The 24,144-nt window shown below is 34.0% G+C and overlaps 1 pseudogene; it reads left to right on the top strand.

Annotated features, from left to right (window-relative positions):
* Nucleotides 1–61: 61 nt before the first annotated feature.
* On the top strand, nt 62–17,376 carry LOC120196787 (annotated as a pseudogene).
* The last annotated feature ends 6,768 nt before the right edge of the window (nt 17,377–24,144 follow it).

The following is a 24,144-nucleotide window of genomic DNA, read 5'->3' as shown; positions in this document are numbered from 1 at the left end:
TGGCATCGTCGAATTGACAAACTGCAATATGATCCGATGGAGTCAACTAATTACAGCATCGATGAGATCCAGTGCTTCTGATCATCGTTACAAAGCTGGAAATGAAGTTCCTTTTTATGCTAATAAAGTCGGTCCGTTCCTCAATCACAGGTTTCCTTTCCTTTCCCCCCCCCCTTAATTTTTTTAAATTTTACGAACTTTTGTTTTCCATTAACCTATTTTTCTTTGAATAACAGTGAGACATACCGTTACTTCGATTTTCCGTTCTGTTCCTCAGGTTCGTTTAATCGTTTCTGTTTGTTTGATCATTTTTAGTCTTAGTGTATTTCATTTTTGAGAGTTTAAGATGAAATGAGAAAACGCGGTGCGGCCCCGGTGAAGGAGAAGAAGAAAGTTTTTGGCGAAGCGTTAAATGGCGATCGGCTAGTGAGTGCCCCTTACAAAATCGACTTCTTGAGTGAGAAAGATGCTAAAGTTGCTTGCCAAACGAAGTTCTCAAAGGAAGACGTCGCCAAATTCAGAAACGCCGTCTCTGAAGACTATTACTTCCAAATGTACTACGACGACCTTCCAGTTTGGGGCTTCTTTGGCAAAGTTGATACGGAAGGCAAGACCGATCCAAGCAACTAAACGTATTATCTCTATAAGCATCTCTTATTTGAGATCTTTTACAATAAAGATCGTGTTATTGAGATTTCTGCTCGAACTGATCCCAAGGCCGTCATCAACCTCAATGGAGATGAACCGATCGATGTGGATTTCATGTACACGGTTAAATGGAAGGAAACAGACACTCCTTTTGAGAAAATGTACACGCCAATTGGAAATCCAATGGTTTTACACGCCAATTGGAAATCCAATGGTTTTCGACCATTAATTCATGTGTCATCGTTCTGTTATTGACTGCTTTCCTTGCCACCATTCTTATGCTCATCCTTCAGAATGATTTCATGAAGTAAGAACCGAGCTCATCACTGTTTTGATGCATCAAAATCCACATTTAATTCAAATCATATGGTTTATAGGTATACACGTGATGAGGAATCAGCAGATGATGATGATGATGATAAGACTGGGTGGAAGTACATTTATGGTGATGTGTTCAGGTACCCAAAGCATAATTCTTTATTTGCTGCAGCTCTTGGCTCTGGCATCCACCTCTTTACTATGTGAGTATTGGCCTTCAATTTAAGTTATTTTTTGCTTTTATTCATGAGCAATCTGGTGACTGTCTTATTTGCATTGTTGTCCAGTGCAATTTTGTTTTTTATCCTTGCTTTGGTTGGGGTCTTTTATCCATATAACTGAGGAGTTTTGTTATCTACTCAGGTAGTCATTTATGCCCTTACATCTGGAATTGCTGGCTACACTGCAGCTTCTTTCTATTGTCAGCTAGAAGGAACAAATTGGGTATGTAATACTTATCTCTCTTGCTGTTTCCGATGTATGAAGTGTTTAGTAGTTTTGATTACGCACTCTTGCCGGCTGATCTCAATGAAAAAATGTCGGAACTTAGAACCAAAGCATGAAAATGGTAACTAAAATGTTAATATATTTTTGGTCAATAATAATTATTTTACCCTTTTCTCATGGCAGGTGAGAAACTTATTACTGACAGGAAACTTGTTTTGTGGACCTCTTTTTGTCACATTTTGCTTTCTTAACACCATCGCAATTGCTTATAAAGTCACCGCAGCATTGCCATTTGGAACCATTGTAGTATTTTTCTCATATGGGATCTGGTCACATGTCCTTTATTAGTATTAGGAGGTATTATTGGAAAGAATAGCAAGGCAGAGTTTGAAGCCCCGTGTCACACCACAAAGTGTCCTAGAGAGATCCCACAGCTTCCATGGTACGGGAGAACTCTTCCTCAGATGGCAATGGCCGGGTTCTTTCCTTTCAGTGCCACTTATATTGAGCTTTATTATATATTAGCCAGCGTGTGGGGACATAGAATCTACACCATTTACAGCATCCTGTTTGTTGCCTTTATCATTCTCTTGATTGTCACTGCTTTTATTACCGTGGCTTTAACTTATTTTCAACTTGTTGCTGAAGACCATGAATGGTGGTGGAGGTGTGTTGTTTTTGGCGTCTAACATGCATATATAAATAAACTCATGCATTCACAAGTGGGCACAAGCAAAATACATGAATATATATGCATGGCTGGTTAAAGAATATTTTTAAATTCTCATATTGTTGCTCTGATGAGCTCTAGTATTCTTGGTTTGTTTGTTTGTTGGTGCATGTGTGCCATATTAGTCTTTCAGCCATTGCATGCATAATATCTTCTGATATATGGGTCGGTGTTGATACCCTTTTCATAATTGACCTTTTTTGTCCATTTGTACAATTCAAAACATAGTATAAGAAACCCAACTGAAGTTGCAAGAGTTAATCTAAGTGCTGCAATTTGTCTAGTATGTAGTTGATAAGCTTTTTTGTAGATATGCAATTGGTCTCCGGAGTACTGGTACTATCATACTTAGTCTGATACAAATATAGCAAGCTACTTTCTGATAATTTAATGAAAAGTTTAGGAATATGGACTAAGGGTTTGTTTGTTTGGTTGTAATTGGTTTTTTGGAAATTGAATTCTGAAAAATGAATTAATGAAATTTGAATTCTGGAAAATGAATTATATTTCTGGAAAACGTTTTTCGGAAAATATTTTCCGTAAAATGAATTCCATTTTTTTGAAAAAAATCTGTAAAACGTTTTACGATGTTTGAAAGATGTTTAAACATTTTTTCCACTAGTTGATGAGTTTTTTAAAAATTATTTATTATAGATATTAAATACAATAAATAATATTATTTATCATAAAACTTAATATTATTATTTTTAAAATATTAAAATAATTTATTTATTATTAAATATTATTTTTATAATTTTATTAATAAAAATATTAATATTGGTATATTTTATTGAAATAAAAATATTATAAATTATATTAATTATTTATTAAAGTAATAGTGGTATATTATATTTTAAAAATATTAATTAGTGTATTTTAAATTTCTTTATTAAAATGTTATTAGATTATTATATTAATATTAAATATATAAATAATATTATTCATTATTAATAATTTAATAATATTATTTCTATGAAATTAATAAATAGTATAAATTTTATTAATAATTTATTATATTATTAAAATAAAATATATATCTTATATTATTATAATATAATTGATTATTTTATTATAATATTAAAAATATAATATTATATTATTAGAAATATTAATAAATAGATTTTTAATATTTTAATAATTAATATTTTGATTAAAATGATATTAAAATATTTTATTAATATTAAATTCATAAAATAAAATTATTTTGAGTATTTATTCTTTGAAGTGACAAATTTGGAAAATGACCAACGGAAAATCAGACCGTAAGTCATTTTCCAAAAAACACAAAGGAAATTCTGTTGACCAAGAAAATGTTTTACGTTGACCAACCAGTTTTCTTCTAACCAAACACTGGAAAACATTTTCCGAAAAATGAATTACGTGAAACAAACACGGAAAACATTTTTCGGAAAACGAATTACGTGAAACAAACACGGGATTTCAAGAAAAACCAATTTCGTAATTGGTTTTTCCCCAAACAATCAGACCCTAAATTCTTTTCTTTTAAAGCTTTCCTTCAACAAATCCATGTTTATTTAGTATGAATTTTATATTTTTTTTTCTTGAAAGGGCATTAGCCCTTTAATTGAAGTTAGGTGTATGATATTGTTGAGTTAATCGATTGACGGATTTGGCTAAGAGGGGGTGAATTGGCAATTAAAAATTTGGTGGAAGCTTTTGCAGAAAATTGAAAGTAATTGCACAACGATTTAGAGTGGTTCGACTTTCTCAATCAAAGTCTACGTCCACTACCTTAGCTATCCACACTAAGGATTTTCCAACAAATTCACTAATTTGTTCTTTCTTTTGAGGCCAAAGAGATAACCTTACAACACCCTCAAGAATATATCCAATTCTTGAGAACACTCTTTCCCAGAGAGAATATTACAAATTTGCAAACTTACAAGGAAAACCTCACAAGGTAAGATGTTTGCACAATTCTAGAACAAGAAAAGAACACTCAAAGATAATTACAAATGAGCACAACTGGTGTTCTTGAAAGCAAAATGAATATTGAAAGGAAAATTGGCTTGATTTGCACAAACTTGATGTTTGATGCTTTCTCTCTTGTTTCTCTATAATTTCTTGTTGATCAAGGGCTTCAGAACTTGTTTAAATACACCTTGAATCACTTCTGAACGTTGGGGATAATTAATGAAGATAATATAGCCGTTTAAGTGTGAAAACAATTAATAAAACAGCTTGGAGCGTGGGGGGAATCGGTTCTCCCTCATAGGGGATCGGTTCCCTAAGTGTAAAATTCAACTATTTCGACCGTTGAACAGGGGGGAATCAGTACCCCCTATGGGGGAATCGGTTCCCTCCGAGCATTTTGGAAATCTCGGAGCCAAACCATTCAGGGGGGAATCGGTACCCCCTTGGGGGGGAATCGGTTCCCTCTGAGCAATCTGGAATTTTTGGCTTTGAAATGGTTCGAAATACTTTGAAATATTATTTTGAAATTGTTTTAAGATTAAAACTTAATTTTACACTTAAGTAAGGATTCAAAATGATTTTTGAAATATTTTGAGTAATGTTTTGATATTCGAATAATTATATCGAATATACTTAGAAAAATCATTTTTGGAAAATCTTAAAATTCATTTAACTTAATTTGTTATATCGAAATATCAAAATGTTTTCAACAATCTCCCCCTTTTTGATATAACAAAACATTTTAGTAATTTTAAGATTTTGAAATCAAGTTTTGAAATTACTCCCCCTTACTTTAACACTTCTCCCCATTTATCATTTTAAAACACACTTAAAACACCACACTTCTCCCCCTTTTTGTTAAATCAAAAAGATTCAAAGAAACGTGAAAAATATTTAGCCAATTGATTAGGTATATGTATGCATAAGCTGCTAAGATCACAATCAAGAGAATCGTTAGCCATTAGTTCCATAATCAATATTCATAAATAATGTGGTATGGCAAAATTGGTCATATTGCTAATAATGATGTAAATGATGCAATAATGAATAAATCACACCAAACATATAAGTTCACACCATCCATAAATCAAAACAAATTCATAATCCACAAATTCAAACATTCCAAAATATTCAAAATGTTAAAACAATAAGTTTGGAAAACAAAGTAAAACATTTAATCACATATCCGGATCAAGAGGAGGAAAACGAGCTCGTATAGCGGCCATTTCGTTAGTGAGGTCATTAATACGTGCGTTGGTTGCTTCATTATTTGCATGCATTTCCCAAAGAATTTCTAATTGTTGAGCTCCCATTGTGGATAAATGGGACTCTATAGAATTAAAGCGCGAATCCATGGTCGCATATCGGTAATCAAATGTCTCCATAAAAGATTGAAAATATGAAGGCATTTGAGTCGATTGTTGTGCTTGCTCTTCGGGCTGCTCAGGTTCATCTTCAGCTTCATCGATGTCTCGCATTAATTGTTCGAGATCTTCGTCAGCTTCTGGTGGAGCTTGTGAAGAACTAGCTCCCGGAGTAGTTGCGGAAGATCGAACCCATTCACTGGTTTCTTTATTTTTGACCCATCCCGCTCTTGTTAAAGAAAGAAGAGTGATTTGTTTCTTAAGAGGAAAAGCGGCATCTAGACCAACTCGAAGCTCGGATTTAGAAAAGAGATTACTAAGGATACAACCGTAAACTAGTGAAGAACAGAGTTTCTTATTTGGCACTAGGTTAACGGTTTCAACGATCTCAGCAAAGATAATCTCGGAAAGGTTTATTTTTTATGTTGTGTTCAAAACAATGCAACCACCAAAGGTCTAAAGCTCTAAGAGTAGAATAACGACCACCGGATGGTCGAAACCACCAAGTGATCATGAGATGAAGAAAACGCTCATGAAGATCTAGAACACTTGCACTATCATTCCGTTTATATCGTGAGCCTAACACTTGTTTTTCATTTGATAAACCTTCATTATCCAAGCCTAAGGCATTGGCTATGTAATCCGGATCAAGATGGAAATATTAACCTAGGAGGTAGGAACGTACTCCTATGGTTTTGTTTTTGTCACGATTTTTGATACAAACGACATTACAGTAGAAGATACGAACAAGTTGATGATAGACAACGGGTTCAAGTTCGAAAAGTTTATCAAATTTCCATTCGTGAAAGATAGGGAGATATTTAAAGTTAATAGCAACCATAGTTTGAAGAGATGGGATACGTTCTTCCCTAATCTTATACGAGTCAAAATATTGGTAAAACCAATAACGATAATCTTTAGGACCCGGTTGATTGAAACAAGAATTTTGGATAGTCAAGTTAGGATCCAGATTTAGAATAGGATTTTGAGGAATAGGAGGAGGATTTAGAGGTGGATTTGGTTGACGGTGTGAACGACTAGATGAAGACCTAGCACGTTTAGGATTAGACATGGTGAAGGAAATCGGAATAGATTGGATAACCTGCAATTTAAAAACAAATGTATGCAATTCAATTAATCCCAAAACTCAATTGAGTCCTCAATATTTCAAGGTTCTCTAAATCAATCCTAATGGGCAAAGTTTTTGAAAAACTTTTGAAAAATATGGTTTTGAGAAACAATATATGTATAGTTTTCATAACAACAACATAATCAAAACACAATGATTTGAAAAACAAATTTTTTTTTTAAATTTCGAAAATTTAAAATTTTTGGAAAATTTTTGTGTTTTTGATAAAATTAGTTGTAACATCTAGTTTCTAATAACTAAACAATCAATGCCCGATCACTATTTCAACCTAAAACTAATTAAAATTAATCCTATGTTCAAAAATTAATCCTATGTTCAAAAATCAATGAAATAGAGAGTTTAGAAAAATTTACCTTGAAAGATGAAGATTGAGGGGATTTAGATGTTGTTTGCACGATTTAATGATGATTGCAAGTTTAGGAGATGATATTTGAAGTGTTTTCTGATTAAAATCAATGATTTGAAGGGTTTTGGATGTTCTGGCCCGATTTTAACAGAACCCCAGGGGGTATCAATTCCCCTGTGGGGGGAATCGGTTCCTATTCAAAGGGGGAATCGGTTCCCTCATGGGGGGATCGATTCCCTCTGCACCAAAATGCTAAAATCCGATTTTTAAGCACACAAAATGCTAAATTAATTTTCTCTAGTGGTATAGGCAACTCATATATTGAAAAATAATTATGTTCAAACAATTAAATTAATCTTTAATCGATATTTGAACATAAAATTAATTTTTCATCAAGAATCATAAAATCCCCCTAACTAATAGCAATGAATGCAATTAAAAATTACTATTATGAGCATTTTTCAGTATTTATTAAAAGTGCTGAATTATTTTAAACACTAAGTGAAGATAGGTCAGTTAAACCTAATTCTCTCCTAAGTGTCCAAAACATTTCCTTATCTAAGGGTTTTGTAAAAATATCCGCTAATTGATGCAAAGTATCAACAAATTCTAGAACTACATCTTCCTTAGTGACATGATCTCTAATGAAGTGATGTCTAATTTCAATGTGTTTAGTTCTAGAGTGTTGGATGGGATTTTTAGTGAGACAAATAGAACTAGTATTGTCATACTTGATAGGAATAGTACCTACTTCAATTCCATAATCAAAAAGTTGTTGTTTCATCCATAAAACTTGTGCACAACAACTACCGGCTGAAATATATTCCGCTTCATTGGGAGATAATGCAACACAATTTTGTTTCTTTGAAAACCAAAAAATTAGCTTATTTCCAAGGAATTGGCAAGTACCGGAGGTGCTTTTCCTATCTAATTTACATCCTCCATAATCCGCATCAGAAAAAGCATGCAAGCTAAAGTCTCTAGGATACCAAAGTCCTAAACTAGGAGTGTCCTTAAGGTATCTAAAGATTCTCTTAACAGCTAGTAAATGTGATTCCTTAGGACATGATTGAAATCTAGCACATAAGAAAACACTAAACATAATGTCCGGTCTACTTGCAGTTAGATAAAGCAAAGAGCCAATCATTGACCTATATAATTTAACATCTACACATTTACCTCCTTCATCTAAGTCAAGCTTTGTTGAAGAGCTCATTGGAGTGTCATGAGGTTTCCCATTTTCCAGTCCAAACTTCTTGAGCATATCTTTGACGTACTTAGCTTGATTAATGAAGATGCCATCTGTTCTTTGCTTGATTTGGAGTCCCAAGAAAAATGAGAGCTCCCCCATCATGCTCATCTCAAACTCACTTTGTATTAGCTTAGAAAATTCTTGGCAAAGAACATCATTAGTAGAGCCAAATATTATATCATCAACATAAATTTGAACTACTAATAAATCTTTACCTTTATGCTTTAAAAACAATGTAGTGTCAACCTTTCCTTTTGAAAAACCTTTTTCAATTAAAAAATTTGACAATCTTTCATACCAAGCTCTAGGAGCTTGTTTTAAACCATAAAGAGCTTTTGTCAATTTAAGAACATGATCTGGAAATTTTGAATCTTCAAAACCTGGAGGTTGTTCCACATATACTTCTTCTTTTATAAAACCATTTAAAATGCACTTTTAACATCCATTTGATATAATTTAAATTCATGAAAACATGCAAATGCTAATAACATTCTAATTGCTTCCATCCTAGCTACGGGAGCATATGTTTCATCATAGTCTATGCCCTCTTCTTGAGTATACCCTTGAGCAACAGTCTAGCCTTGTTTCTCACTATATTACCACTCTCATCAAGCTTATTCCTAAATACCCATCTAGTACCTACAGTAGATTTATTACTAGGCCTTTCAACTAATGTCCATACTTTACTTCTCTCAAATTGATTTAACTCTTCTTGCATAGCCTAATCTAATGTTCATCATTTAATGCTTCTTTAATATTCTTAGGCTCTATGCATGAGATAAATGCAACATAATTACAAATATTTCTAAGAGAAGATCGAGTTGTTACCCCTTTGATGGATCACCTATAATTTCACCATTGACATAGTTGTACTCTCTTGGATAAGATATTTCCCTTTCTTCAATGGTTGGATTCTCAAGAGGATCATGAGTTTCCTCATTTTTTGTTTCTTCCTTTGATGATGGTTCTCCAACTTCATGTCTAACATCATTTGTATTTATAACACCTACATCATCATTCATACAAGAATCCTTCCTTGGAAGGGGATTATCATCGAAAACAACATGTATAGACTCTTCTACAACTAAAGTTCTTTTATTAAATACTCGATAAGCTTTAGAATTTAAGGAGTAACCCAGAAAAATTCCTTCATCACTTTTAGCATCAAATTTGCCAAGGTTTTCTTTACCGTTGTTTAAAACAAAACATTTACATCCAAAAGGATGGAAATAGCTAATGTTAGGCTTTTTATTTTTGAAAATTTCATATGGAGTTTTCTTTAAAATTGGCCTAATCATTACTCGATTAACAACATAACAAGCAGTATTTGTGGCTTCCGCCCAAAAATATTTTGGCAAATTATTTTCACAAAGCATGGTTCTAGCCATTTCTTCTAAAGTTCGATTTTTCATCTCAACAACTCCATTTTGTTGAGGGGTTCTAGGTGCTGAAAAATTATGACTAATACCATTAGAATTACAAAATTCAATAAATCCAAGATTTTCAAATTCAGTGCCATGATCACTCCTAACACTAGTTATAGAGTAACCCTTTTCATTTTGGATTATTTTTGAAAATGTGATGAATTGTTCTAATGCTTCATCTTTAGTACTTAAAAATAGAACCCAAGTATATCTAGAATAGTCATCTACCAAGACAAATGCATATTATTTTCCACCCAAGCTAGTAGTCCTAGTTGGCCCAAAAAGATCTACATGGATCAATTGTAATACTCTACTAGTTGATACATCATTAATGGATTTAAAAGAAACACGCTTTTGTTTTCCTTTAGCACAAGCATCACAGATTTTATCATTATCAAATTTAAGCTTAGGCAACCCTCGAACTAAATCACCTTGAATTAGCCGTTGCAAAACACTCATACTAGCATGTCCTAGTCTCCTATGCCATAACCAACTATCATGTTCATCCTTAGCAACTAGGCATAAATTAGTCATATCAAAAGAATCTAAATGCACCATGTAAATGTTTCCTATTCTATGACCAATAAGCATAATCCGATTAGATGCAATGTCAATGACTTTACAACCATTAATTTCAAATAAGACATTGATCCTTTATCGCATAATTGACTAATACTCAATAGATTATGCTTTAATCCATTCACATATAAAACATTCTTAATTTGTATGGAAGAGGTATTACCTATTGTACCAATACCTTCAATGTGACCTTTTGAATTGTCTCCAAAAGTCACTTCTCCTCCATTTTTGGCGTTAAGCTCAATGAACCGGCTTTTGTCTCCGTCATGTATCTTGAGCATCCACTATCAAGGTACCATGAATTTGAATTTGTTTCTCGTGCCTTGTAGCAATGCTCCTTTCCCTACAAACATAGATTAATTTTGATTTTTGGTACCCAAATTCTTTTGGGTCCATATTCATTAGTTTTCAAATCCTAGTCCCCTTAGGTATCCATTTGTGTAGGATATTTTTATCTTTAGTAGTAATGAGTTCTTTAGGAACCCACATACTTCTAACGATTTTTTTCCATTAGAGGTTCTTTGGGGACCTCTATGATTGTAGTTTCTAAAACTTTTTCTAACAAAGTTGGATTTTGAATTTCCACCTTTTTCAAAATGTTTTGTTCCAACTTTATCAAAGAAGTTTTAAGATCATCAATTTTCTTTTGATGATCATCATTGATCTTTGAAAGTAAATTTTGCAAATCTAAATTTTTCTTTTCAAACTCTTCTAGTTTGATTTGCAAATCTTTGATTTTACTTTCAAGATCGTTGTTGGTTTTGGATATTAGTTTGTTTTCATTTTCAATTTTGAAACATCATTTTTATATTTTAAAAATAATTTCTCATAATCCGAAGCCAACCCATTATATTCCTCTAATAACTCATCATAGGATAAATCATCAAAATCAGATGAGTTAGAGGTTACCTTAGAATCTTCCCCAAATGCCATCAAGCACAAGTTAGCTACTTCTTGTTCCTCTCATCGGAACTTTCTTCATCGCTCCATGTAGCCACATGAGCCTTGTGCTTATTCTTTGATTGACCCTTTTTTTCAATTGGGCATCATATTTAACATGCCCTGGCTTTTTGCATTCGTAGCAAATGATTGGGTCCTTCTCTTTCGGTTCATTTTTGAGGCCTTCATTTCGTTTGAATTTTCTTCCTCGATAAGGTCTCATCATTTTTCTGAACCATTTGGCAAACAATGCCATTTCCTCGTCATCGTTATTCGAATCACTCTCATCTTTTATGGATTTGAGAGCAACTCCAATGTTTTTCTTCTTCTCCTTCTCCTTTGGTGTCTCGTCAATTTTGTCGAGGTCCACCTCATCTTCGAGCATCATTTCATGAGTGAGGAGTGACCCAATTAGCTCTTCAAGAGTTAAGGACGTTAAGTCCTTAGACTCGATGATTGCCTTCTTCTTTGATTGCCACGATTTTGGGAGGGAGTAGACTAATTTCCTTACAAGCTTTTCATTTGAAATGATCTCTCCATATGATTTGAGACCATTGACAATCGTTGAAAATCTATCCATCATAGCTTTGATATCTTCATTTGGTTTCATCCTGAAATTTTCATAGCTTTGCGTTAGAATACTAATTTTAGATTTCTTTACCTCATCGGTACCTTCATGAGTGACTTGAAGTTTGTCCCATATTTCTTTGGCGGTTATACACGATGAAACTCTTTCGTATTCATCTGGTCCAAGAGCATAAAAAATGATATGGATGGCTTTGGAGTTGAGCTGGAACATTCTTGTCTCTCCTTCACTCCACAACCTTGGATGAGTGAGAGGTTTGATGTATTCTTCTTCTACAGCATTCCATGCTCCCATGTCACTTGCTTGAATGAAGTACATCATTCTATTCTTCCAATAGGCATAGTTAGCTCCATTGAAGAAAGGAGGCTTGTTGACGGGCATCGAATCGAGACCGGAGTCGAAGTTTGAAGCGGAGACCATTGATGACTTTGATAATCGATATAACTCTTCTCGAATCGACTCAAGATGCGATTAAACCTTCAAATGAGTTAGGCTCTGATACCAATTATTGAGTTAATCGATTGACGGATTTGGCCAAGAGGGGGGTGAATTGGCAATTAAAAATTTGGTGGAAGCTTTTGCAGAAAATTGAAAGTAATTGCACAACGATTTAGAGTGGTTCGACTTTCTCAATCAAAGTCTACGTCCACTACCTTAGCTATCCACACTAAGGATTTTCCAACAAATTCACTAATTTGTTCTTTCTTTTGAGGCCAAAGAGATAACCTTACAACACCCTAAAAAATATATCCAATTCTTGAGAACACTCTTTCCCAAAGAGAAGATTACAAATTTGCAAACTTACAAGGAAAACCTCACAAGGTAAGATGTTTGCACAATTCTAGAACAAGAAAAGAACACTCAAAGATAATTACAAATGAGCACAAATGGTGTTCTTGAAAGCAAAATGAATATTGAAAGGAAAATTGGCTTGATTTGCACAAACTGATGTTTGATGCTTTCTCTCTTGTTTTCTCTATAATTCTTGTTGATCAAGGGCTTCAGAACTTGTTTAAATACACCTTGAATCACTTCTGAACGTTGGGGATAATTAATGAAGATAATAAGCCGTTTAAGTGTGAAAATAATTAATAAAACAGCTTGGAGAGTGGGGGGAATCGGTTCTCCCTCATAGGGGATCGGTTCCCTAAGTGTAAAATTCAAATATTTCGACCGTTGAACAGGGGGAATCGGTACCCCCTATGGGGGAATCGGTTCCCTCCGAGCATTCTGGAAATCTCGGAGCCAAACCATTCAGGGGGAATCGGTACCCCCTTGGGGGGGAATCGGTTCCCTCTGAGCAATCTGGAATTTTTGGCTTTGAAATGGTTCGAAATACTTTGAAAGATTATTTTGAAATTGTTTTAAGATTAAAACTTAATTTTACACTTAAGTAAGGATTCAAAATGATTTTTGAAATATTTTGAGTAATGTTTTGATATTCGAATAATTATATCGAATATACTTAGAAAAATCATTTTGGAAAATCTTAAAATTCATTTAACTTAATTAGTTATATCGAAATATCAAAATGTTTTCAACAGATATGCTACTAGGCAAAGAGAATTTGTTAAGCCATTTTTTTTCTTCTTTTGATACATATTGTTAACCCACATTTTTGTAGGAATGTACGTGTAAGGAAATATATTAAATTAAGAATGCTTTTAAAAGGGTTCTTGTATTTACAATCCCTTACTTTAAGGGATTATTTCTTTCTCTATGATTAGTTTTTTTCCTAACTTAAAGTTTCCTAAGATAGAGTCATAGCTTGTATATAAATATGTAACAAATCATATTGATTAAATATGGAATAACAATGATTTACTTTGATTTATCATATAATATCAGATTAGATTTCGACCATTCTAAATCCTAATCGATGGCCAATACTTCTTCTACTGAGATTACCTCAGCTTCTACCACCACTATTTCTAATTTCACCAAGGAACAAATTGCAGATCTTCAGAGGTTGTTTAGTCAATTAGTAGGGCCTCACTCGGGTAATCTAGCCATGGCTAAACTAGAAGGTAAAAGTTTTCCTACAGCACTTCTTTCTCAACAATTGACCCTTACTTGGGATCTTGACTCCGGGGCTTCAGATCACATGACTGGCAACAGGATGTTGTTTAAAACTTTTTCAACTACATTTAGTAGGGCTATTAAAACTGTAGATGGTTCCTTTTCTCAGATTCATGGACATGGTTCTATCTCTCTCAATAAAAATATACTTCTTGATAATGTCCTTTTTGTACCTAATCTTGCTTGTAACCTCATATCTGTCAGTAAACTTTCGAAGGATTTAAATTGTGCTATCAATTTTAATGAATCTGGTTGTATTTTGCAGGCACTGGACATGAAGAAGATGATTGCCAATGCTAGCTTGCACAATGGCCTCTATATCCTAAATGGTCATCCTTCAGCTTTCGAACAGAAGCCTTCTTACAGCCTTAAAAAAATTGATACTATTATGTTATGGAATTTTAGGTTAGGCCATCCTAGTTTTCAATATCTAGCAAAGTTATATCCATCTCTTTTTATTAATAAAAAATGACATTTGTTTTGCTAAACATACCAAAGCATCCTATTCACCATCTAAATATAAGCCTTCACGCCCTTTTTCTTTGATCCATAATGACATTTGGGGCCCTTCTAGAGTGAAGAATACTAATAGTTGTAAGAGGTTCATTACATTTATCGATGACCATAGTAGGCTAACTTGGACTTATTTAATGAGACAAATCTGAAACCTCTGTCATATTTGAGAGATTTTATACCATAGTTGAGATCTAATTTCATTCCAAAATTCAACTTTTTCATTTGATAATGGCAGTAAATTCTTTGCTACATCATTGGGTGATTTTTTCAAAACCAAAGGCATAGTTCAAATCAGTTCCTGTGTTGACACTCCACAATAAAATGGCATTGCCGAGAGCAAAAATAGACACCTTCTTGATGTTTCCCATTTTCTTCTCTTCACCAGCAACGTTCCAACCTACTCGTGGGAGAGGCCTTATTAACTGCCACATATTTGATAAACCATATGCCTAGTAAGATTTTGAATTTTCATACTCCTCATCCATTTTCTTGGAGAGTTGCTCATACTTCAAGCCTATTTCTTTTATTTTACCTCTTAAAGTCTTTGGTTGCACTATTTTATCCATAATTCTGCTCCTAATAGGTCCAAGTTCAATCATAGATCCCTAAAATGCATTCTGGTAGGGTACTCTTCATTAAAGAAAGGTTATAAATACTATCATCCACCTTCTAAACAATTTTGTCACTATGGATCTCACATTTTTTTGAGCATGACCCCTATTTTCCTAAAGCTGAAATTCAGGGGAGACATGGAATAATTTTCAGCCTTATCATCAACATTAGGTAACCTCTCCTAATTTTTCAATACCTTCAAATTTGTCACCTTCAAATCCACCTTTGTTACCTACACCTACTACCTTTCCTTCCATACCTTCAGATTCTTCTATATTCACTCCTAATAATCATCCTGATACTTCCAAAACTACACCTCCTAAATAGCTTCTGGTTTACACAAGAAAAAAGAAAACTATACCTGAGGATATTCTACAATCTGACATTTGCCGAGAGTTGGATTTAAGTCCAGCTGCCAATGTGGAAGAAGAAGGGAATGAGTACAGTAAGTCCACTTCTCCTAATCTTGATGTTTTTACTATTGCCATTAGAAAGGGAGTAAGGCAATGCACTAAACACCCTATTCAAAGATTTGTTGGTTACAACTCTTTATTGCTTTCTTTCCAAGCCTTTACAGCTAGCTTTAATGAAGAACAAATCCCCTCAAATATTGATGAAGCACTAAAGGATCCTAAATGGAGAAGGGTTATTGAAGAGGAAATCGGTGCACTCGAGTAGAATGCTACATGGACTATAACAGACTTTCCACAAGGTAAAAAATATGTTGGTTGTAAATGGATCTTTGTTGTGAAATATAATTCTAATGGCAGTGTACAGAGATACAAAGCAAGACTAGTGGCTAAAGAATATATGCAAACCTATGGGGTAGATTTTACAGAGACTTTTGCTCTAGTGGCTAAACTCAATATTGTTCGGGTACTACTAAGCCTTGCTGTCAAGCGTGACTAGAAACTACATGAACTTGATGTTAAAATGCCTTTCTCAATGGCAATCTCGAGGATGAGGTCTATATGAAGGTACCACTTGGTTTGGAGTCTATTGAAGGAAATCAGAAAGTGTGCAAGCTAAGAAATGTTCACAAAAGTGATCCTAAGAAATGACTACAGGCAGTCCCTTGCCGATTATACACTCTTCATCAAGAAAAATTTCAGGAACAAAAGAGATATCCTAATTGTGTATGTGGATGATATAATCTTAACCGGAGATGATGATGAGGAAATTAGCAGTTTAAAGACACTCCTAAATATGGAATTTGAAATTAAGGACTTAGGAAAGTTGAGATACTTCTTAGATATGGAGGTTGCAAGATCTAAAGACAATTTTGATTTGAAATTTCTGTGTCAGGGAACTCCTAGTACAATGGATTTTCTAAGGTAAAACTCTTCTTGGTGTTCTCCTTAAACCATACCTTTTGTTTGAAGCTCAATTTGGAAGAACAAAATTTCTAATATAGTTGGCATAAAAATATGCCCTAGAAAACCTCTTCTGTCAGGCAGCACCGTCGAAGCTCTCCCTGTTAGCTTGTTCTATCCGCCTCGCTTTCTCACCCACACATAGGTGCACACTGTTGCATGCAACTGTTGCAGACATAAGTGCACATTTGCATTCATGCACCCAAATATATTCACACTTAAGGGAGACAATGGGGTTGTACCCGAGAGACTGAGGTAATGGAACTTGAAAAATATACCTTTATGGTTCTACTGGATTTATGTTAGAAAAACAAGTACATAAATTAGTAAAACATTAATATAAGTAGGTACATAAGGGCTTATTGCCATACTTGATTTATTACTCCCATTAAAGATAGAGCATGCATGTCATGTTTGCCAAGCTTGTGATAGATGTACCCAACTCTAGAATCAGTTAGTTACCGAACAATTATTTCAGTTTCCCACTGACCTCGCTGCTTGTGTATGAATCACAGTGGTTACTTCTAAAATGTGTGGCATCCTACTATGAATGAGAAAAATGTTCTGGCTGGTTGATTATCACACGTGTCATAACTTCACAGGAGTTTGTTTCTGGAATCTGAGTTCTTTCCAACATGTATTTTATGCATAGATACTAGTGCAAAGAATGTTACAAACAACAATTTAACATTTTCTGTCAATCTTGTGTCATTTGTAGAATTATTAATATGAATTTTTTATCATTAATTGACATTCATATAGCGTGTATGGCACACCACCTTTTTCATTAATCGGCTGATCTTAAACTTACATTTTCGTTGGTATCTTAGGTCCTTCCTTTGTGGTGGGTCAACTGGGTTGTTCAATTATGCCTACTGTTTCTTTTACTACTATGAGCGATCAAACATGTCAGGATTCATGCAAACATCATTCTTCTTTGGCTACATGGCTTGCATTTGCTATGGCTTCTTCCTCATGCTTGGTGCCATTGGCTTCCTTGCATCTCTGTTCTTCGTTCGTCACATTTACCGCTGTATCAAGTGTGAGTAGAGGAAGTCGAAAAACTCTGGTCACAAGAGGTGATGGTTACTATTTTGCTTACTGATATGAAGCAATGGCGTAGTTTATGAAAAGATTTCATAATAACCGTCGACGGACATTTTCATATCACAGGAGGAGCAGATGGGGACATTGTGCACGGCTTCAAAGCAGCAGTGAAGCGCCCGTGTTTGGGACAGGTATGGTATTACTGTTGCGGTGTCTTATGAAATATGAATCATCTAAACTTTACATGATTACGACAGCCAACAGAAACTTGTATTATTTTCATTACACTTGACTAAAACCAACCATTTCCTTTGTGTTTATTACACATTTTGTCATATGAAATCGTATACAAAGTTGGCTCATGTTCTCTGTTCTTTCTTCCATTATCTGTTTCCCCTGATTACTATGGAAACGAGGTAGGGTAGGAGTTGAGGAATCTCTGCACATTTTCATAATTTAGCTTTCCATTGAATGGGTAATGCTCAAATTGAGGAAGAAGGATAAAATTTATGGAAGCTAAATAAAATCGAATTTCGTAGCCAGATCCTCATAAGATTTCATTAGTATAGTATGGTATCTTATAGACATGACAATATTAGATACAGTTATATAATATGACGAATATGGGTTCGAATCGAGTTTAGGATGAAAAAAATCTGTCTCGATCTAACCCGGTATAATATTATACTTATCATTTATATAATTAGAGATAAATAAAAAAAATATTTATTTCTATTTTAATTTTTTTCAATTCCATCTTTATTTTATCTAATAAAAATAAATTATATATTTGCTCTTTCTTTCAAACAAAACTGGATATTTCATCAATTTATTGGTTGGTGTAGTTGGAATAGGCCTTCATGATTATTATGATAAGATCAAGAATCTGTTGAATTTAAACATCGTTAAATCGAATGTAACACCCCCAACTTGTATCCGACCCGGATACGAGTCCAAGATGTCACATTGACTTTTAAAAACAATATTCTTACAAAATAAAAAAATATTTGGACTTATATTAAGGAAATACAATAATATATTGCTGAATTATGTTTTATTATAACAAATTTGAAGAAAACATTTTTATGAATAGTATCGTGAATAGTACCCATTGTTAAAAAATTTAGTATGCTACAGTGGTATCGGTACCCTGCTACAGTGTATCGATACCCTGCTACAATAATTTCGTCCAATTTATATAAAACTTATAAAAACTTAACTTTCATCTCTATAAAGTTACCATTTACATATACACATTTAAAACATTAGAAAAGTCTATCAGAGCATTCGTACTAACACATTTCTTACATGCCAACACACACTATACAACAAAATATATATTGTATCAGTTACTTATAATATGATATTCTAGTAGTGATGTTGTCTTTGCCACTCTTATTTCTGCTCTTCTCGACTCTTGGTACCTACGTGTATATTGCTTACACGCTAAGTCATAGACTTAGTGAGACATAATAATGAACACATAACAATAATATCATGAATATGTACTACAATCAATCCATTATGACATTGCAAAACACATGTAGATACCACACTATGACATATATATGATATGCATGAATGAACGTTTATGTCTCATAAGAGTTTTCCTTTAATTTGTATTTGGATGCCCATGTATATTATTGAGAATAGGAGTACATGAGCACACTGAGGTTGTGCACGAATGATGTTACCACAGTTCGAATAAATTCTCACTACGGGCACTGAATATTTGTCCCGAATGACCACTATGTCTCGAAGGACCACTGATAATCCCTCGACTCTTGGCATGCCAATCATACCTACAGCTCTCATATTAAATAACATGGGCTTAATTATAAATACATTTCTCATTTTTATATATCTTTTATCACTGTCCATGTAAACACATAAATCACTTCATATGCAAATATGTGATCACTCTCATTATTTCACGTACCTGGATCGATTCTTTTATAATGGCCTTCATTCATATAATATCATGTTAAAGCATGAATGAATTATGCATATAATCACTATAACATTAATGCATATATATATATATATATATATATATATATATATATATATATATATGCATATACATGAATTAAAGTCATAAATTCAACTATAAGATAGATTTATCACAAGTCTTATCTCCATACAATTCTATCTAGTATATACACTTACCTTAGCCTTTCTTACTTTGACTCGATCCTAATCCTTCTGTTGTTCCGGAACAGGATTACGCTCTATAACTACATAATAATACATGGATACATATCAGTATACTAATAACATATACTAATCTTTCATTTCTTAAATTAAAGGAAAATTAATTTCATTGCTTATTTAAAGTAGGTATCAGTACCCCCTTAGGTATCGATACCCTAATTGTATTCTGAAAAATTTTACTTTGTAGGTATCGGTACCTATTGAATGGGTATCGATACCCCTAGCCCAGAATTCACATTTTCAGTATGAAAATTACTTCATTTCAACTCAATACTTCATATTTCATCCCCTTTTATAAACCTAACTTACATACACATACTTAGCCTCACTAATATTCATTTATCCCATCTTTAACCTCAATATCCTCTCCTCTTTATGAAATTCAAGAATCATACTCAAATTTCAACATGTTCTAAATTCAATTCTAACACTTCTTATGTCTTAACTAGATTAATGACAAGTCAAATCCAACTTCCAATTCTACTTATGAACTCTATTTCAAGATTTCATTCAAGAACTCCTAATCTTTAATCTCTCCTATCTTCATCATCTTTTGATTTTAAAATAAGCTTTCCTTGAGCTTAGTTATCATCTAATGATTATAACCTAACTTTAAATTTAACAAGAAATCAATTAACCAGAAACTCACATTTGGTTTTATCTCCCACGCATGAAGGAAGAAGAAGAGGAAGAGAACTTTGAAACAACTTTTTCCTTCCTTTCCTCTTCCACGTATGTTAATATAAACTCATCCAAAATTTTAATTATTTTCCTTCCAAATGACAATTTTCTCCTTTTATTCCTCATTCTTTTCAATTTGATCCTACAACACATTTTTCATATAAATCCTTGAACTATTCAATTATTCTACTTTAATCATCAAATTTCATAACTTTACAATTTAGTTAGTAACCTGATATTGAGGATGTTACAAATCTGCCCCTTAAGAAAATTCATCCTCGAATTTTTATTAAGCAAAGAGATGGGGGTACTGATTCCTCATGCGGTCTTCACGTTCCCACGTTGCTTCCTTTACCTTGTGATTCCTCCACAAGACTTTAACTAATAGAATAGTCTTGTTCCTTAGTTGCTTAACCTCGTGAGCTAAGATTTGAACCGGTTCTTCCTTATAAGTCAAGTCTGGTTGAACCTCGATTTTTTCTGGGGCTATAATATAAGAGGGATCGGATATATACTTCCTTAGCATTGAAACGTGAAAGACATCATGAATTTTCTCCATTTCTGGTGGCAAAACTAATTGATATGCCACTAGTCCCACTCTTTTCACGATCTCATAGGGTCTGATAAAACGAGGACTAAGTTTTCCTTTACATCTAAACCTCAAAACCATCTTCCAATAAGATACTTTTAAAAACACTTTGTCTCCAACTTGATATTCTATCTCCTTCCTCTTTAAATCTGTATACGATTTCTGTCTATCAAATGCTTCTTTGAGATTATTCTGAATTATTTGCACCTTTTCTTCAACTTCTTGAATAAACTCGGGACCAAAAATTTCTCTATCTTTAAGCTCGAACCAATTTAGGGGCGTACGACATCTTTTTCCATAAAGAGCTTCATGTGGAGCCATTTTGATACTTGATTGATAACTATTGTTGTAAGCGAACTCAGCAAGTGGCAAGTACCTCTCCAACAATCCTTTGAACTCGATAACACAAGCTCTCAACATATCCTCCAGAATTTGGATTGTTAGCTCGGATTGTCCATCGGTTTGAGGATAAAATGTTATACTGAAGTTCAACCGAGTTCCCAACACTTTATGTAATGACTTCCAAAACTGTAAAGTCAATCTAGGATCTCGATCCGAAATAATGGAAACAGGTACACCATGTAGACATATAATGTCCCTGATATACAACTCGTCATACTTATCCATGGAAAAATCAACTCGTACCGGAATAAAATGAGCTGACTTAGTCAATCTATCTACGATCACCCAGATTGAATCTCTTTTGTTAAAAGTTAAAGGCAATCCTGTTACAAAATCCATCGTTACATTCTCCCATTTTCACTGAGGAATAGACATTGGTTGCAACAACTCTGACTGAAACTGATGCTCAGCTTTGACTTGCTGACAAATCAACATTTAGATACGAAATTTGTAATCTCTCTTCATTCCAGGCCACCAATATCGGCTTTTGAGGTTCATATACATTTTGTTTCCTCCAGGATGCATAGTTAATAAACTACAGTGAGCTTCTGTTAACATCTTTACTATCATCATTATCCGGAATCAATAATCTCGTGAAAATACAAATTCCCATCAGACTTGATCTTATAATCTTTTATTTCTTCGTTCTTTACTTGTTGCAACTTCTTCAAACACATTTCATCTTTACTTTGCAATTCCTGAATTCGATCTAGCCATGATGGCTTGATAGTTAACTCTACACATAATGCACCGCTTCCACTTAACGATGGTCTAGCATCCATAGCTCGTAAGGCTACAAACATCTTTCGGCTTAAAGCATCCGCTACCACATTTGCTTTCCCCGGATGAAAATCAATCACAACATCATAATCTTTAAGAAATTCCACTCATTCTCTGTCTTAAATTTAACTCCTTCTGAGTCATCAAGTACTTTAAACTCTTGTGATCTATATATAAATAACATCTTTCACCATACAAGTAGTGACGCCAAATCTTAAGAGCGAACACCACTGCAGCCATCTCCAGATCATGCGTTGGATAATTCTTCTCATGTGGTTTTAGTTGCCTCGAAGCATAGGCCACCACCTTGCCTTCTTGCATTAATTCACATCCCAATCCATTATGGGATGCATCATTATACACTACAAAGTTCTTGTCAGATTCAGGTTGGACTAACACTCGAGCTTCTATCAAAATCTTCTTTAACTTTTCAAACCTTTCATGACATTCCGGAGTCCAAGAAAATTTTATCTCTTTTCTCAATAACTTAGTTAGGGGTAATGCTATTATCAAAAAGTTTTTAACGAACCTTCGGTAATAATCGGCTAACCCCAGAAAACTCTGAACTTCTGACACATTCTTTGGAACTTTCCACTTTAAAATTGCTTTAATCTTTTGAGGATCCACTCGAATTCCTTCTATAGAAATCACATGCCCGAGAAATGTTACCTCATTTAACCAAAACTCACATTTTGATAATTTGGCATACAACTTCTTGTCTCGAAGAATTTGCAAAAATGTTCTCAAATGTGCACTATGATATTCATTAATTTTTTAATACACCAAAATATCATCGATAAACACCACTACAAATTAATCCAAATAAGGTTGAAATATTCGGTTCATCAAATCCATGAAAGCAGCCGGTGCATTCGTAACTCCGAAAGGCATCACGATAAACTCATAGTGGTCATACCTCATTCTAAATGCGGTCTTTGGAATATATTTCTCCTGAACTTTCAATTGATGATAACCAGAACATAAATCAATCTTTGAGAACACTAAAGCTCCTTTTAACTGATCGAACAAATCATTGATTTGAGGGAGGGGATACTTGTTCTTGATGGTCACCTTGTTAAGCTACATATAATCAATGTAGAGATGTATTGAACTATCCTTCTTTTTTATAAACAATACTGGATCTCCCCAGGGTGAAACACTTGGTCTAACAAACCCTTTATCTAGCAGTTCTAGTAATTGGATCTTTAATTCTTGTAACTCTTTTGGAGCTATTTTGCACGGTGCCATGGCAATGGTTGTTGTTCCTGGCATTATCTCAATCTGAAATTCTACCTCCCTATCCGGAGGCAAACCCGGTAACTCTACAGGAAATACATCGGGAAACTCTCTAACTATTGGAATTTCTTCAATCCCCTTTTCTTTAGCTCTAGCATCCAACACATTAGCAATGAACCCTTGACATCCCTGTAGCAGTAACTTCTTTGTCATCATCAGTGAGATTACATTTGCCAATGGATTCTACCCTTCACTAAACACCATGACCTCTACCTCTTCCGGACTTCTCAACGTTACTCTTTTCAATCTACAATTGACATCCTCGACACACCATATTCACCCGAGCACTGTGCCCTAATGGATTAGTCATTATCACCTCATTGCTAGTAACTTCTAACTAGGGATGGCAAACGGTCGTGTCGGGTGTGGATACCTCCCCCATCCCATACCCACCAATATTTTTCAATCCACCACCCGCCCACCATCCATGATGGGTAAAAATTTTCAAATCCACATCCGCCCACGAGGGTACATTCTCAAATCCATCCCCATACCCACTACCCAACAACAGTGATTCTTCAATAAATGCATGATGATTTCAACCAAATATGGGAATAGGGGATGCATTATATATGTGTGTATTGTTTCGTACTTCAAGCTCAGGCCAACGATCGGTGACAACTCAGTATGGGGCTTGCAGACCATATTTCGCTTGAATAAATATGTTAGGCAATAAACTTCTCGTATCTTCAGTTTTCTTTAGAAATTATAACTATGTTATCCAACAAGAAAATTTATATTGGATTAGAAAAGAAAGAAAACTATGTTTTTTAGTAAAACAGGAAAGGGCAATTGAATTACACACATATGATTCAATGACATTAAATATTTATATTT

Source organism: Hibiscus syriacus, unplaced genomic scaffold, assembly GCF_006381635.1.
Source record: "Hibiscus syriacus cultivar Baekdansim isolate YM2019G1 unplaced genomic scaffold, ASM638163v2 tig00117034_pilon, whole genome shotgun sequence".
Taxonomy (NCBI): Eukaryota; Viridiplantae; Streptophyta; class Magnoliopsida; order Malvales; family Malvaceae; genus Hibiscus; species Hibiscus syriacus.
Note: the sequence above shows the minus strand (reverse complement) of the source record. Positions and strands in the feature narration are given on the sequence as shown.